Source organism: Dunckerocampus dactyliophorus, chromosome 13 (assembly GCF_027744805.1).
Source record: "Dunckerocampus dactyliophorus isolate RoL2022-P2 chromosome 13, RoL_Ddac_1.1, whole genome shotgun sequence".
NCBI classification, from domain to species: domain Eukaryota; kingdom Metazoa; phylum Chordata; class Actinopteri; order Syngnathiformes; family Syngnathidae; genus Dunckerocampus; species Dunckerocampus dactyliophorus.
In genome coordinates, this window is record NC_072831.1 from 28023818 (window position 1) to 28040397 (window position 16580).

Below are 16580 nucleotides of genomic sequence, written 5' to 3' on the forward strand. Positions count from 1 at the left end.
TTTTGGATTTTTGGGGTTTTGACTGCAGAAGGCGGTCAGCTGTGTGAGGTTTATTGTGAATGGATCCAAATGATAGCCTAAAACTGCTGAGTCTGCATGCCTCCAACTCTCAGCTGGAGCCTTTTGGCCCAAATGCTGCACTTAAGCATTGTTCACTGCATTGTGTTGTGTGCATGTGTATTTTTATACTGCATGTGTGTGGTTGTGTGTTGGAGCTGAAGTGTGTGTGCGTGTGTGTGTGTGTGTGTGTGTGTGTGTGTGTGTGTGTGTGTGTGCGTGTGTGTGTGTGCGCATTAAGGAAGTGGCTGTGTTTGTTTAAACTAAGCACGCTCAACCATGTGGGACAATTTAGCGGGAATGAGAACTGCCAAGCTCCCCTCCCCCTCTTTTACCACCAGACCAGACCACTCAGGCCTATAGAGCTCCACCACAAGCGCCCCCCCCCCACTCCTGAAATGTCCTCAATGAGCGGCTGTCTTTTGATCACACTGTGAGAGGGGTTGTTTGGGAAATGGAGAAAAGATTGGTTCCGTGACGAGACAGGTTCAAGCTGGAAGCGGGGCACGGAACAGTGGGGGGTGGGGGTTGTTCAAGGTCGGCGGTCCAACAATCCAACAGATAATAAAATGCAGTTGTAGTCGGTACACCTGAACAACTGAAACACCTTTAATTTTAAGAAGTGCAGTGAAGCCTGTTTATTTGCTTTTATGCAAAAACGAGTTTTTAATGATGTCCTAAGAGAGGCATGTGACCCTGGAGGCTGTTAATGAGCAGCAAACGTAATGAAAACCTATGCTTTCTGCGACATCACGAAGGAAAAAACCTCCTTCCTCGTGTCACCCGCGACAAAGGATGCCTTAAAAGTCCAAGAATACGCCTGAACAATTGGAAAAAAACAAATTTTAAGATGTGTAGCGAAGCTTGTTGATTTAAAATTATGCAAAAGTGACTTTTTAATGATGTCCTGAAAGAAGCATGTGCCCTAGAGGCTGTTAATGAGCACCAAACGTGATAAAAGTCTATGCTGTCTGCGACATCACGAAGGAAAAAACCTCCTTCCTCGTGTCACTCGTAACATCCATCCATCCATCCATCCATCCATCCATCCATCCATCCATCCATCCATCCATCCGCTGTGCTGGAGCCTATCCCAGCTGACTTTGAGCGAGAGGTGGTGTACACCCTGGACAGGTTGCCAGCCAATGGGAGGGCACATACAGACAACCATTCACACTCCCATTCGTAGTTAGTTGCCAGTTAACCTAACATGCATGTTTTTGGAATGGGGGAGGAAACCGGAGCAGCCGGAGAAAACCCACACACGCACGGGGAGAACATGCAAACCCAGCAGAGATTCGAACCCAGGTCTTCCCGATCTCCTGTGTGGCCGACATGCTAACCACTCGTCTCTGTGCGGCCCCACTCGTCACACGGGATGCCTTAAAGCAGCGGTTCTCAATTATTTTCTGTCATGCCCCCCCCCCCGCCAAACGTTTTCACACCCCCTTGATTTGAAATATTATTGAGAAAATGATAATAACTATTTATTTATCTGTACTGTAGAGACTGAACTCGGGGGGGGGAACCCTAAGATGTGTAGTGAAGCCTGTTTCATTAAACATATGCAAAAGGGCCTTTTTAATGATGTTCTAAGAGAAGTGTTTGCCCCTTGAGCCTGTTTTATGATAAAAATGTCCTTACTTGATTGATCCACTGCCGAGAGACAAGGTGCTACTTGCTAGACAAGCCCACCCCGTGTATACGCTCACCTCCCTCAAAAAGTAGGCTTCGCTACACATCTTAAAATCAAGCCTCCACCAGTCAGCTACAGATGTGAAAGCTGTAAGTTTGAGGTTTCGGTTTCCTTCAGCGAATAGGCTAAGGTAGCACTTTAGCTCACATAGCTATGCTAGTGTTGCTAACGTGTGTGTCTTTGCGTCCCGCTCCTTGTTGTATGTGATATATGGCATCTATCATGTTGCAGAGTATGGGACCTTTTCAGTCTTAAAAAAAGGCATAAACAAGTTGACGCCACATGTGAGGGGTTGAGCTGATGGGACGGGGGACAATCTGGACTGTGTTGGGCCAGGAGGCGGAGAGAGAGAGGAGAAAGAGAGAGAGGATTTGGATGAGGGTGAGAACGGGACAAAAAAAGGGGAAGAAAATCTGGAAGCAGTGAAGAAGACGCAGGAGAAGAGTGAGTCACGGTCATGTGTTTGTGGGAGAGTCGCCACTTCCTCTGCAGTGGACGCACAACAGCAACAACACCTGTCGCACACTGGCACTGGGGTGGGCGGGGGCGGTGATGACCATTCCTAACATGGACACAAGTGGTGATAATGATGCGCTGTGATGTGGGGGTGGTCCTGGCTGATGTAACAGCTGGAAACAGCCGTGTGATTGAGTGAGTGTTGTTGTTAAGTCGCTTTGTCTTGTTGTGTTTGACTGTTGAGACTCTGTTTATGCTCCCCTCCCACACGCTGACCTACATTACTCCTTCCCCTTGCCTGGCCTCCTCCTCCTCATCCTCCTCTTTTCACTTCAGCCCCACAAGAACCTTCTCAGGGTGACAGGAGAGCATCTGGACTTGTGGAAGCTCTCCCTCCATTCTTGATCCACACCCTTTAATGACGTTGGTTCTCATGGAGTCCACCATCTTTGTTGTCACGTCAACAACTATGGAGGCGGGACTATGACGCCATCAAAAGCAGCTTACTGGCTGTTCATGCCAAGATGCTCCAGTGGTCGTGTAGGGATTCTGATAGGACCCCCCTTGCCCTGTCTCCTGATTTCCTGAGCTGTCATGGCCTCCACGGTGTGTTTACTGCCTGCTGTTTTCACACACGCACACACACACGCACACACGCACACACACACGTCCAGGCCACAGCTGTCCAGCTGCAAGAGGGAGAGGAGGGAGGAATGTCTTAGTGCAGTTGTGCATATGTGAAGCCGACGTGATTGTCAGGAGTTTCATGGCAACACAAGAAGGGGAAAACATGTTTTGAATATTGCCGCTTGGTGCTGACAATACACGCACGCATGCACACACACACACACACACACACACACACACACACACACACACACACACACACACTAGCTGCCTGCCGTCAGTGGTATGACAGGCAGCACTAATGTTTGCTCAGGAGCAATAACACAATTAGGATTCCTCACATTTCTCGCTCCACACGCATTCGACCTGTGCCCCCCCTCCCTCCCGGTTTCCTATATCCCGACTTGCCCTCCAACACTCCTCCTCCTCCTCCTCCCCCTCCTTATCTTGCACCTCTTAGGCTAATTGTACCAGGCCTGGGCCCACTTCACACCTAAGGCACGCCACGTTTGGCGGGTGCGAGCGCAAACGGCGCCTTGTTTTGGTGCAAAGTAGAAAGTTACTATTAATTTAGCGCCATTGAAGTGAGGCCAACATGAGGTCGTGTAGTAATTTGCACACACGTGCACACAAGCAGGTTGTTACACAAACTTCATTTTGCTCAATTGACACACGACTCTTGCATGTAGGATTAACTAGCAAACGTTGTTGTACATCACCAAATTGGGTATCAATTTCTGCTCCATTTGTACGGAGTGCATGCACTTAAAGTATGCATTTGCACATTTTGCACCCAATTTATGGTGGGTTTTATTTCATATTGCTTACTTATCCTTGTATTTATCTTGTTGACGTATTTAAACGACTATTCATGCATGTCACGAAATTTGGTCAAGCTAAAAACGCACTGAATTGTATTCATGACCTCCTAGCAGTTTGCAGTTTTTCATGCTTTATTTTTAAAAATCATGAAAGCACTTTACACAAAGGCTCAGCAGTTGTTTGTTTGGAACTTTGTTGCCCAAAGTGAACCAAACCATGAATTTAAAACCGAGGTGCGTGCCAAACCGTGATTATGGCGTACCGGTGGACTTTATTTGGGAATCTGGCCGTTTAAATTTGCTTTTGCGTGCAAGGGACCATCTAATAGTTAATGCACGCACACGCACACACACACACACACACACACACACACACACACACACACACACACACACACACACACACGCAAATTGTGAAACTGGAGTATAAAGTTACCATTTCTTCATTCTCTCCTGCTCTATCTCTTTTTCCTTGACCTTGTTTCAAATTGTGTGTGCGTGTGTGTGTGTGTGTGCGTGTGTGTGTAGGGTGTTGTCCAGATTCTCTCTCTCTCTCCCCCACCCCTCTCTCTCTGTGTGTGTGTTATGTAACCGACGTCTCTTCCTGAGAACGGGCTGCTGCCACCACTTCTTCTTCTCCTTCTTCTTTTTTCGCTGCCTTCCACCCGCCCACTGGCGCTGCGTCTGCCTATGAGGCGGCCGATGGTTTTCCCGGCAGCCAGTTGGAGTCGGAGATCCGTGTTTTGACAGGGAGCTGGAATGCAAGGGAGGCGGGGTCTTTCCAGGAAGTGCATGGCAATAGAAGACGGATCCGGGAGTCTTGTTGCTCGGTTCCCTGGAAAAATGCTGAATAGAAAGATGTTCGCATTTTTTTTTGTTCCCGAGCACGTCCTGTTTGTTTACATGTAAGAGGTCACGTGATGCAGAATGACCCTTCCTGGGTCATGTGTTCCTGAGGAACCGGGCTTGGTGAAGACATAGATGGATGCACGGTGCTCATTTGTGCAGACGGAGGTTCAGGAAGAGAAGTGCTGATGGCTGGCGTTTTAAGGCAGGACGCGTCCCGACTTGCCGTCTGCACTCTGGCTGCAGAATTCTTGGCATTTGAAGGCAGCAGAAGGAGCAGAAAATGAAAGAGTGAGACAGAAGAGTTCTGTGAAAGAGTCATCCAGGGAAAGTATAATTGCGAGACGCCCTCTAATCTGCAGCAGGCCCGGAATGTTCCACTCTCTGCTGGCTGCACCGGGGGATGCAAAGGCAATGTAACCATGATTTAAAGGAGAGTTAGGGAAAAACTGTCATTTTACACAACAAGCGAGGTGGAGCGCCGGCCTTTTAAATATTACAATATTACCTCCACCAAGGAGGAGGGTGTTGTCAGCTCTCATTCTTAAACCTCCTCACCTCCTTTCCTAGGTTCTTCCTCCCTCTCATCTTGTTTTGGTGCAACAGCCTGTTTTTAATGATGGTAGCCAAGAATATTTGGGCAAAATATTTAAAAACTGTCAAATCTAATTGATTTGATCAAGATTTGGTATCTTTAAGCACTGATTATCAGTGATTTTGATCTGCAGTTTAATGCGGAACTAATCCACTCTTATTCTTTCATCCTTTTTTACATACCGCTTGTCTTCACTAGGCTCGTGGGGGTATGCTGGAGCCTATCCCAGCTGACTTTGGGCAAGGGGTGGGGTACACCCTGGACTGGTCGCCAGTAAATCATACAGCCTTACGGCAGCAGTGGCTCAGGAGGTAGAGCAGATTGTCCAGGAACCGGAAGGTTGGCGGTTCGATCCACGCTCCTCCAGCCAGTCACTGTCGTTGTGTTCCTGGCAAGACACTTCCCCCACCTTGCCCCCAGTGCTGCCCACACTGGTGTATGCATGTGAATGAATGTTTGGTGCGAATTGACAGCCATGTTTTCTTCGGACTACCCCAGGGCAGCTGTGGATACAGATGTAGTTTACCACCACCGCCCTGAAGCGCGTTGGGTGCCTTGAAAAGCGCTATATAAAATCTAATCCATTATTATTTCACATTCATACATTCATACCTATGGACAATTTAGAGTCTCTCCTGACTGTGTGGCCAACATGCTAACCACTCGGCCATCGTTCGGTTTTAATTTCCATCCATCCATTTTCTATGCCGCTTGTCCTCACTAGGGTCGGGTACTGGAGCCTATCCCAGCTGACTTTGGGCGAGAGGCAGGGTACACCCTGAAGTGGTTGCCAGCCAATCGCAGGGCACTCAGTTTTAATCAAGGGCGTTCCCACACACGAGTTTCTCCGCCATTTATTTATTTATTAGTATTTTTATTCTTATGCCGCCATTTTTTTGTCCACCAACTACTCCTTCATTTTTCAACCGATTCACACCATTCAAGCATCAAATCTTTCAGCTTGTTTAATTTTTAGCATTTAAAATAATAAAATAAGTCATTATAATTGATTTTATTTTATTTTTCCGATGTGTGCCTCTGAGGAAAAAAAATCTACCATCTTCATCGCTTGTTTGCTCCGCTTTTGAGAAAAGACGCACTGAAATGCTCGTGCTTTAAATTGGCGGCTTTTGTAAAAAAAAAAAAAGTTTAAAATTGCAGGCTTCACTACACATCATACAATACAATTCTGCCAACTATCTGTCAGTCGGCCACAGACGTGGGAGCTGTTAGTTTGATCATGTTGTTTTTCAGGTAACAGGCTAACCTAGCATGATGTCGCTGTGTGAATGGAATGTTAGCACTTTAGCATCACATAGCTACACTAGTGTTGCTGTACGTTCGTGTCCTCCTGTGCCGCTCCTTAATGGTACGTTGTGGTATGTCATGTTAGGCGTCTATTACGGACAAGAGTCACAGTGTGTATGTAAAGTGTGGATAAAGTGCACAATAACGCTTTTTGTAGACACACACTCTGTCGGAGGCAAACACAGCTCATTAGTGTTAAAGCCATACACACACGCACACACACACACACACACACGCAAAACGGCCTGGAAAAAGCACTTTTATAAATTCCAGCATCCAGTCTAGAAATATTGCAGTTATTGCAGCTTATTGAAAATTGTTGAAAAATAGTCAAATATGGCAAATGTTGACTTTTAGAATGCGATTTGTAATGTTTACATCTAAAATATTCCTAATCAGGTTGTAGTTATTTGTTGTTCCCCTGGCTCCTCCTTTTAACCTTCGTTCAAGGCTGCAGGCACACCACACAGACACGTTTGCTTTCAGTCAAAAAACGAGAAGAGAAATGCTAACAATTAGTGGCTGGGATGTGTGACGTGGCAACGCAGGAGGGAGCAGCCACTTTTAGTCTTCATGTTCCATTGTGGGATTGCGTAATCTTTCATTTGGGCATGCTAGGTGCAGCCACACACGTTCACCTTTTTGCCGAGATTTGTGTCCTAGAATGGGTCAAAAGAATCAGGCACACATTTTTCAGGTGGGCCTACAAATGTGTGATTTTTGAGTCACGCTAGGTCCAATAAATCCATGTCTGTTTTGCTCTTTAACATGAATTTACATGTAGAAGTTCATGTTACAGCAAAGTGTGATGTGTGTCTTTGTCAGTCACATTTTTGGATGTCGACCTAGAGCTAAAAAAAATGTATTAAAAAATGTGACCTTAGAGAATCTTTCCCTACTCTGAGGGAATGCATTGTCATGCTAGGTGCAATCACTTTTTCACTAAATTACATTGAAAAGTGTTTTATTTTATTATTGGACACATTATTTATTTTATTTTATGTTTTTCTGCCAATAGTAATCGAATATGTTTAGTTCATGTTGCGTTCATGCGTGACGTGCTGAATGAGGCCAGTTTTCACTGATTGTGTTAATCCAGAGTTTCATACTTTGCACTTTACTTTCGTCTCATACGGATGTTTGTGCCACGTAGAAATGTGTGCAGCTTTCGAAATTGTATCGTCGTCAGCATTATTTAATTGGGTTGTTATTTGTGAATTTATCAAGACGAACCTGTCTTACTTGTTGATACGTGTTATTTTATTTGACAGCTGGCCATGGTTTTAGTCAGGAGACAAAACGTTTTCCTGTAACTTACATTGCATGTTGCGGTGTCTGCCTTATTGTGTGGTCATGCTTTCATTCATTACGCAGAGTTGCTGCCTCTTTTGGTATTGGAAATGAAGCGCTGGACTGTATCAGATATCATCAAGCTATCCATCATCTCTACCTTTTGGTTAGCAGCATTGAATCCAAGTGTGTTTTGTTGTTTAGCATGAATTAACACGTAGAAGTGACGGCCGTTGTCCACATTGGAGAACCTTGCCCTACTTTTGAGGGAATGCTTTGTTTGGGTTTCCAGCCTTTGGCACAGACCGACGCTTATCTCGTCTCTCTTATCGGAGTTGTCGTACGCACGATCAAACGTTAAGAGCGAGACATCTGGCGAGGTGAAACCAGAGCTGCCTTTGTTGGCCCGTATGATGTGGTTTTGTTGAGGTCTCAACTCATTTTCGGTGGAAACTCGCCCCGAGGGCCTTTGGTGCAGAGGAGCTTGTTCGAGCTTGGTCCGCTCCACCCGCTTTCCTTAGAGGACGACATATCATTACTGCAATTACAAGGCAGTAGCGCACACACACGCACACACACACGCACACACACAAATGCAAACTCTGCAGTGTCAATGCGTGAACACACTGGCTGCATATGTGCAGAAAGCTGCTGCTGGCCAACGTGGGAAACCTCCATCTTTTATAAATCCTCCCTCTGTCTCTTGCCCAAATGTGTGTGTGTGCGTGTGTGTGTGCGTGTGTGCGTGTGTGTGTGTGCTCACTTCAGCATTCCTTTCCACCCTTCTTACCCTAACCCCCTCTTCACTGCATCTCCATGTCTCCTCCACTCCACCTCTCTTTTTCCTTGGGTAAGAAGGTACTCACACAGTCCGAGTGTGTGCGTGTGTGTGTGTGTGTGTGTGTGTGTGTGTGTGTGTGTCTATGTGTTCGAAAGAGTGGGCGAGCGAGAAGAGAGGGTCCCTCCTTCACTGAATACCTTTTGTAAAAGGAGCTGGGGTTTGAATGGGAGTGGTGTTGATGGCAGTTTCCCACCATATTTAGCAGCGAGCCCCCCTGCACACACACACACACACACACACACACACACACACACACACACACGCACCAACATACAGTCATCATGGCCGCATACACATGCATGTGTAGCCTTCAACTCCTGAATCGCTGCACAAGAAAAGGGTGGTCATTTGTCAAAACACAAATCCACCACACGGCGGCGCTTTTATTAAACCCCATAAGTGGAGTTGACTTGAGATTTCTCACACAGTCTGCACAAACACTCACTGTAATCGACACGAAATTTGGTGCAAAACCGTTTGGGGACTGACAAGCAAGATTATTTGAAAAACACAAGTCATGAAGCGCAGGTCTAATGATGATAAAATGTACTGTACATGCTAGCGTGTCTTATGAAGCATTTTCACCAGCACCCACCACAAATGTCGTTTAGTCATGTGACTGTATGTCTGTAAGGAGCTTATAAGCATTTCCGTCCTCGTCTTCACTTCCTGGGTGTGCGAGGCGGCAAGGGACGCTCTCAGGTGTCACTGCTCAGTAGCTGGTGACTGAATGATGCACACAAACACACACACAAGCACTCTCAGTCCCTTTAAAGGGATAGTTCGCATTTTTTGACATGAAGTTGTACGACATCCCCATCAGTACCTTGAACTTTTTGGAAGGTGCGTGTCCCAGTACATTCGGCGTAAAAGGAGTGTGATTTTCGTCATAAGACGCTCACATCTTCTTCCGCTGTGGAACACAAAGATGGCCGCGGCGCTACGTCGGGGATCACATACGCATGAATGGAGATGCGACAGCGCGCAGGGACACGGCGGGAGACAAATATAACGCCAAGCGATTTGTGAGGTCAAATTTTTTTGAGGAGGCATTTTTATGATGCAAGTCACACTACCTTTACGCCATATGTACTGGGACACGGTATTCTCCCAAAGCTCTTAGGGATCATCAAGACGTTTCCTGGCAAAATTGAGACGAGGCTTAATGTTCTTTTTTTTCAACAGTGGTTCCACGCAGGCCGTTTTTGCCCTCTTTCATATGGTGGAGTCATGAACACTGACCTTAACTGAGGCACGTGAGGCCTGTAGTTCTTTGGATGTGGTTGTGGGGTCTTTTGTGACCTCTTGGATGAGTCGTCGCTCCACTCTTGGGATAATTCTGGTTGGCCGGTCACTCCAGGGATGGTTCACCACTGTTCCATGTTTTCACCATTTGTGGATAATGGCTCTCAGTGTGGTTTGCTGGAGTCCCAGAGCTTTAAAAATGGCTTTATAAACGTTTCCAGACTGATCGATCTCAATTAATCTCAGTTATGTTAGTTAGTTTCATTTAAAAACTGTATTTTCTGTTCAATTGTGTTGTCATTGACTAATAAAAAATATATAAATTTCCAGATCACCTGGAACATTTAAGGGTGAAAAACATGCAAAAAAAATAAGGAAGTGGGCACTTTATGCAATTTTATGCAATTAACAGCAATGCATTTATTCTGATTTGCAAACCTCAACTTGACTGTAACACATTGTTATATTGCTTTATCATTTCCTCATGTTATTTCAGAACTGGCAAAGGGCACATGTACTGTAGACTAGAAAGCGCTCTGCTTCTTCTCACTCCTTTCCGACGTGTGAGTGATGTATACCGAAGTAAAACGTATGTATGTTCAAATGAAATGAAACCATTACCATTTCCAAAGTCGGACATTTCCAAAGTCTGGAAGGGATAAAAGACGCTAACCAAGGTCTCACTGTACAGTATTAGGACAGAAAGGGGAGATGGATTGAATGAAATCTCCAGCAAAGCCTTCAAGGCCGCTTCATGGCAGGCAGGCAGTCAGACAACAAAACGAGATTAGAGGAAGTAACAATCTCACCTTTTCAGGCTAAGTTGGCTTTAACCTTTTTGAATTCATTTTCTGTAAATGCTCAAAGAACGCTGGCAAAGCTTCTTAGACGTATCGATTCGTCATCACCTGACCGGCCAGTTTTGAGCCCATGTAGCGATAGCTCGCTAGCTACCTTGGTGTGCTGGTGTCACGTCTTGCTTGTGAATAATCATCGCGGTCCATCGGGACGGCCAAAGCCAGACGTTGTGCGTGTGAGTGATGAACGACCGCCTGAGTAAGTCACGGCTATGAGGTGTGCGGCCTCATTGTGTGTGTTTGCTACGTTTGATATGACAGAGAAGGCACTTTCTTTCCATGCACACAACTCAGACACAAGTAGGTGATTGACACATACCCTCTAGTATATATTTTGCGTACTGTGTGAAACTGTCGCCTCTGTCGACTACAGGCAAGGTTTTAAGCAACATTTTCTTAACTGTCAAGTGTGAAAACAACGAGAAACACTGGCCTGGCTTTCTTACCGATGTACCGATATTGCCCAGCACTTCTTTACCGATACCAACCAATACCTCTTCCCTCAAACTAATGTCGTGATGAGGTCTGGTGACATTATTATCGGCGGAAAAAACGATATCGATATGATCTGATATCTCATTTTCATGCCAATGTGCCAGTCGGCTGGTGATTTTGACATCCCTAAAAACAACATGTACTGCTATGTAATACAACTACTCTCACTGACACAAGAGGGAGGCGATTGCATGTATTGTCAACATCAGAAGCCATATTGTGCTGAGCAGCCAGGACACAGGCTGTACCGATGCATGTTAATGAGTTCCCGTTTCCTGTTTTTTTGCCAAACGTCGCATTTCTCCTCTTTGCCATCACTGGTGGACAACTTCTATGCTGACATCACAAACAAGAGACATTAAGCCAAAGAAAAAGCACAAAATGCACTTGTGGAGCTGAAGTCTGGCGAGATGAAGCCAAAGTCTTCAACGGACCTTTCATTAGGTACACCTGCACAATCTAACGAAATATAAGATGTGTGATTAGCGACACCAAAGGGTGAAAATATTAGAAACGGTACCTTTTACACAGTTGATGTTATTGGTTAGAGTCATTTTTGTTCTTTTATATAAATGCAATATACAATAATAATAGCTTTTTATTTATATTTTTATATAGTAAATACAGTATAACATAATACTTGTTTTTTTCCCACAAATACATATATAGTTTTAATGTATTTTTTATTTTTATATACAGTGTAAAACAATATTTTTTATATAAATGTAGCATATAATAATAATAATAGTTTTAAAAATATTTTTTGTATAAATACTAGGGATAATGCATTTTTGCCGAGTACGAGCATGAAACAAGTACAGCTTGTCACTATCTGTAATTGTGATGAAGGAAAATCCTCATTGGGTAACTACTTATGTATTCACTCTTCACACTCTGTGATTGGCTGGCCACACACAGGGACCGCCCCTGCCTAGACAGACTCCCTACAGCCGGAGAGTGAAGTGCACGGTGACATTTGACAAGACAGCATTGAAAACGGCTCGTGTCGCGTTGTATTTGTATTTAAAGTTATTTGGTGAACTTGTTTTGTTACGTACGCTGTGCATTTGACAAGACAGAGCTGTAAACGTCTCTTGTTGCGTCGGTCACCGCTGGTGGGTTTTTTTTGTCTGCTTGCTTCCAATTTGGCTGGTGATGTAAAGTCAGTCGGAAAACTTTGCTGGTAGTACTGAACGCGGCGCTTTTGAGAAAACTACAGTGAACAAGGCTGACCGATTATTTCCTGTTTGCCATCACTGGATGTTTGCATGAATCAGCAACTGAGAAAGATCATTCAAAAATAATGAAATTAGAAAGTCTTACAGATGACGTACACATATAAGGATCAATAATAGCGATAGCAACTTCTGATCAATCCATGTCAATTTCAGACTTAAAGTAATGTGCCGATTTAAGCCCCGCCCATTTCCGGTTAAACCACGCCCACTTCTGGGCTATTCCCCGCCCGTTGAGAGTACAGATAAGGATAATTTAGATGGGTGAAGAGATGCAGATAGTGGCGTACTCGCTCATCCCTAATAAATACAGCATATATTAATAAGAGTTTACAGATATTTTTATATAAACGAATTTCTATGGCAATTTTATATAAAAATGTAATTTTTACATAAATTCAGTATGGATGATGGATGGATGGGGCATATAATTATCAAAGTAATAATAATTTGATATTTTTTCAATATAAATACAGTATATAAGTAATAATAATAATAATATTACATATAAAAGTCAATGCACCTCTTGACTTTCTTTCTCTCGCCTCCGTCTCGCTCTTCTCTTTTTCCTGGCAGTGCTGCGAGTGGTGTTACCATCTGTCTGCGATGTGTCCTGGAAGCTGCACATACATGTCCGTGTGTGTGTGTGTGTGTGTGTGTGTGAGTAGGATGGGATGGCCAGGCCGAGCTGGGAACGGGGCTCAGATGGAGAAGTCAAAGAGTTTTAGGGAGAACAAAAACATATGATTAAAACAGAAGGAGAGAGGCGGTGCCAACATGGTGGCAAGAAGGTGGTGTGTGTGTGTGTGTTGAGTGAATGTGTTTATGGTGCCAGCCGCAACTGTGTGATCTACTAACCCCCTTGAAGACCTTGTCGCTGCGAGAGGATGTGCGGCTGAAAGTGAAAGACGCGCAGTGACACACAGCTGGTGTCAGAGGAACTCGGGACTGGCGTGTGTGTGTGTGTGTGTGTGTGTGTGTGTGTGTGTGTGTGTGTGTGTGTCATCATGCTGACTGTGTATACATAACAGATGCACTCATTTCCTTGCGCAAAGCCCTGATTCACTCTGAGTGTGTGTGTGTGTGTGTGTGTGTGTGTGTGCACAATTTTATGGGAATCTGTGTTTCTAATATTTTGCTTTCGCTACATAAGAAACAGGTCTCTGCTTTTAGAGCGTACTCGCGCCAGGCCTGAGCCTGGCGTGCCTGCTTTGGCATGATTGGGAGCGGTGTGCCAGGGCACAGCACGATTGCACGTCGACAGTTGAGTCATAAAAGGACTGTAATGCGATTGCTCCTTGCAGCTTCTTAAAGACAACCACCACATTTTAGAATGCACATAAAGACGCTAAATCAGGGGTGTCCAAATTGCAGCCCGGGAGCCATTTGTGGCCCACAATTGTTTTTTATTGGCCCAGCGGCAGACTCTAAGAATATAATTTAACAAAAAAAATGTTTAAAAAAGAGAAACAACAACAGCACAAATGGAAAAATCTGCACTAATTTTCCTAAAATGAAGTCAATATATTAGGTGAAAAAGTTGTCATCTAACAAGAAAACGTCGTCATTTTGTGAGAGTAGCGTTGTAATGTTATGAGGAAAAAATAACGTCATATTAGTGGCATAAAGTTGAAATAAGAACAAAACATGTTTTTTCTAAAGTCAGAATATTATGTGAAACTAACTAACTAACAAATAAAGTTGGAATTTTTGGAAATTAGGTTGCGGAAAAAGTTATATTATGGGAAGTCGTAATTACGAGAAAAAAAATTCACAAGAAGAAAGTTGAAATAGTTTTGGAATTTGTAAATTTGAAAAAACAACAGCAGAAATGGAAAAAAACGCAGACAGGAATAAAGTCAACATTTTAAGAGAAAAAAGTTGTATTCTTATAAGAAAAAAATTTACAATAATAAACTTGGAATATTAGAATATTTTTTATTTATTCAGTAGCATAGAGTTGAATATTGAAGAAAAAAATATTTTTTTAACGTTGTAATATGAGAAACAAGCGAAACAAAATAAACTTGTAGTTTTTTTTAAATTAGGTTGGAGAAAAAGTTCTAATACGGTATTATGGGAATAAAGTCATAATAGTATGAGAAAAACATTTCTGAAGATTATTTAAGGAGAAAGTTTAAATATCAGAAAATTAAACTAAAAAAAAATCAAAAATGGCAAAAAAGAACAAAGAGCGAAGTTGACACTAATAATCCACTTTATCACCTCCACGGCAGAGCTGAGATGCAGTTTTGTTCTTGAAATATATCTAACGTCTTTGCATATCTTTACAAGATATCAAAGTGCCAAAGTTGTTACCTTTCATTTTTCACTATGTGGTCCAAGTTTGGACACCCCTGCTCTAAATAATCCAAAAGTCATGACCCACGGCACGGTCGCTCGCCCATGCACGGTAAAGACGTGCCGTTTTGTGATCGCTCCGCTCACAAGCGATTCACCACAGACGCCACCTTGCACTGTAAAAAGATTCAGAATAACCGAAAACAAGGCTGAAAATAATCCACAGAGTCAGGACAATTGCAGTAACAGAGCAGTGATGGCACAAGCAGCGCCCGAGAGAGCAGGTGTGCCTAATGTTATGTCCAGCGAGTGCACGTTCATGACAGCCTGGACATGCTGCGCTGTTTGCGCTTGCTATTTTTTCATGTGAGTGGTTTTGGTTGTTTGCATTTTCCCTTGCGTTATCGTGCAAATACAGCGATTGTGTTTAGTTACCGGTCGCTGTGATGCAAAATGTTCACGCGGAATACTAAGCCAGAGTTTCCTTTCACATGAACAGGATGCTAACATGTCACTTTGTTTAAACTAGTTTTGTTTAAGGCTCCTACTTAAAAATTGGTGGGTTACCAATCACTTATTGAGGCTACCTGCCAGCAAAAGCAGGATGATTCCCTCTTACAGTCGAATGTGTTTTATTCCAGTGTTTCCTCCAACAGCGATTTTGTAAAAACAGAACAACACAAATCATTCATTTATGATTAATTACAATTCAGTGCAGTTTTCGCTTGTTAGCAACTGCAGAAATGTGCAGTTTTTTCCATAATTTTAGACTAAATTTGAAGTGTTTCATTCATTCATTGCTTCTGCATTGCTCGGTGTTTCCCACAAGCCTTCAGTCTATTTCTGGCTGTGGTCTATTGTGGGGTGATGTAATCATCAGCAAATTTGCATAAATGAGCAAAAAGTGCAAAAAAAAAAGCAAAAATAATTATGTTTAAAACTACAAATGAGCTTTCTTCCGTCGCTTTTTGTCTGTGTTTTTTTTTATGTCACAAGCCAGACCGAGCGGCCTTTTAGAAGGGGCAGCGGCCCACAGCAGCACCCGCTGCTCGTTGACAAAAGCGATACTTGCTTTCATGTCAGTTGCCACTCGCTTTGCTGTGAGTTACTTTTGTCAAGACGAGGATGGAACGGGGTCTGATTACTTCCTGAATATAGCGACAAAGTCTCTAAGCTGGCAACACTGATGCCGCGCGGTACCAGAGTGAATCGGAGAGGGCTCTTAATGTCAGCTGACTGATGTCATATGACGTATGTGGAGTGACAGTAACGATGCAGCTACCTTCGCGATCGCCGTAGTGGAAACCCCTGATGTAGCATATACAGTATGTCCATCCATACACTGTATATTACTTTTCACATAAAAACCCCCAAAAAAACTCATTTCCAAGGAGTGGCGGCTTTTATTGAGCCGTGGCGCCCCGCCACCATCCATTACATGTAGCGGAAACCCCCACCAGATCTATCTGTGGTGGTCCATATTTATTTATGGCAGGCTGCCACCAATACGTTCATGTATTGTAGGGAAACACTGTTGCTGTAGTTTGCAGTCACATTTATTTTTTATTTTTTTGTAAATTCTGAAAGAAGGGTCAACGTTGTAAATATTGCACAACATTGGGTTTTTTTCTCCAATGAAAACCTTTTTTTTTTTAAGGTGTCGTTAAATATATGATAGAAAAGTGAAAAAAATATTCACAAAAAATCATACATAATTAAAATGAGCAATGAATAAATAAAATATTTATTTCAGTAAATGACATGAGTGTTTTTGTCGTTTATTTAATTCAAAATAATTTTTTGTATTTTATTTTCCTGCTTGCCAAAAGCATGAGGAAGTCGTACAGATACTCACAAAAAGGGGAAAGAAACGGCACTATAAAAACTATTATAAGATGTTTATCATATGT

At 43.4% G+C, this 16580-nt stretch overlaps 1 protein-coding gene across 5 annotated transcripts in view; it reads left to right on the forward strand.

Annotated features, from left to right (window-relative positions):
• The window catches only part of fndc3ba (fibronectin type III domain containing 3Ba), a 108094-nt gene that overhangs the window by 16322 nt on the left and 75192 nt on the right, over window positions 1-16580 (forward strand). Inside the window, exon 2 of one of the 5 annotated variants that reach the window (XM_054797623.1) lies at window positions 2546-2815. The exons of the other annotated variants lie outside the window; for them this stretch is intronic. The gene's annotated coding sequence lies outside the window, so the exon portion shown is untranslated. The remainder of the gene's footprint in view (window positions 1-2545; window positions 2816-16580) is intronic. 5 annotated transcript variants of the gene reach the window in all.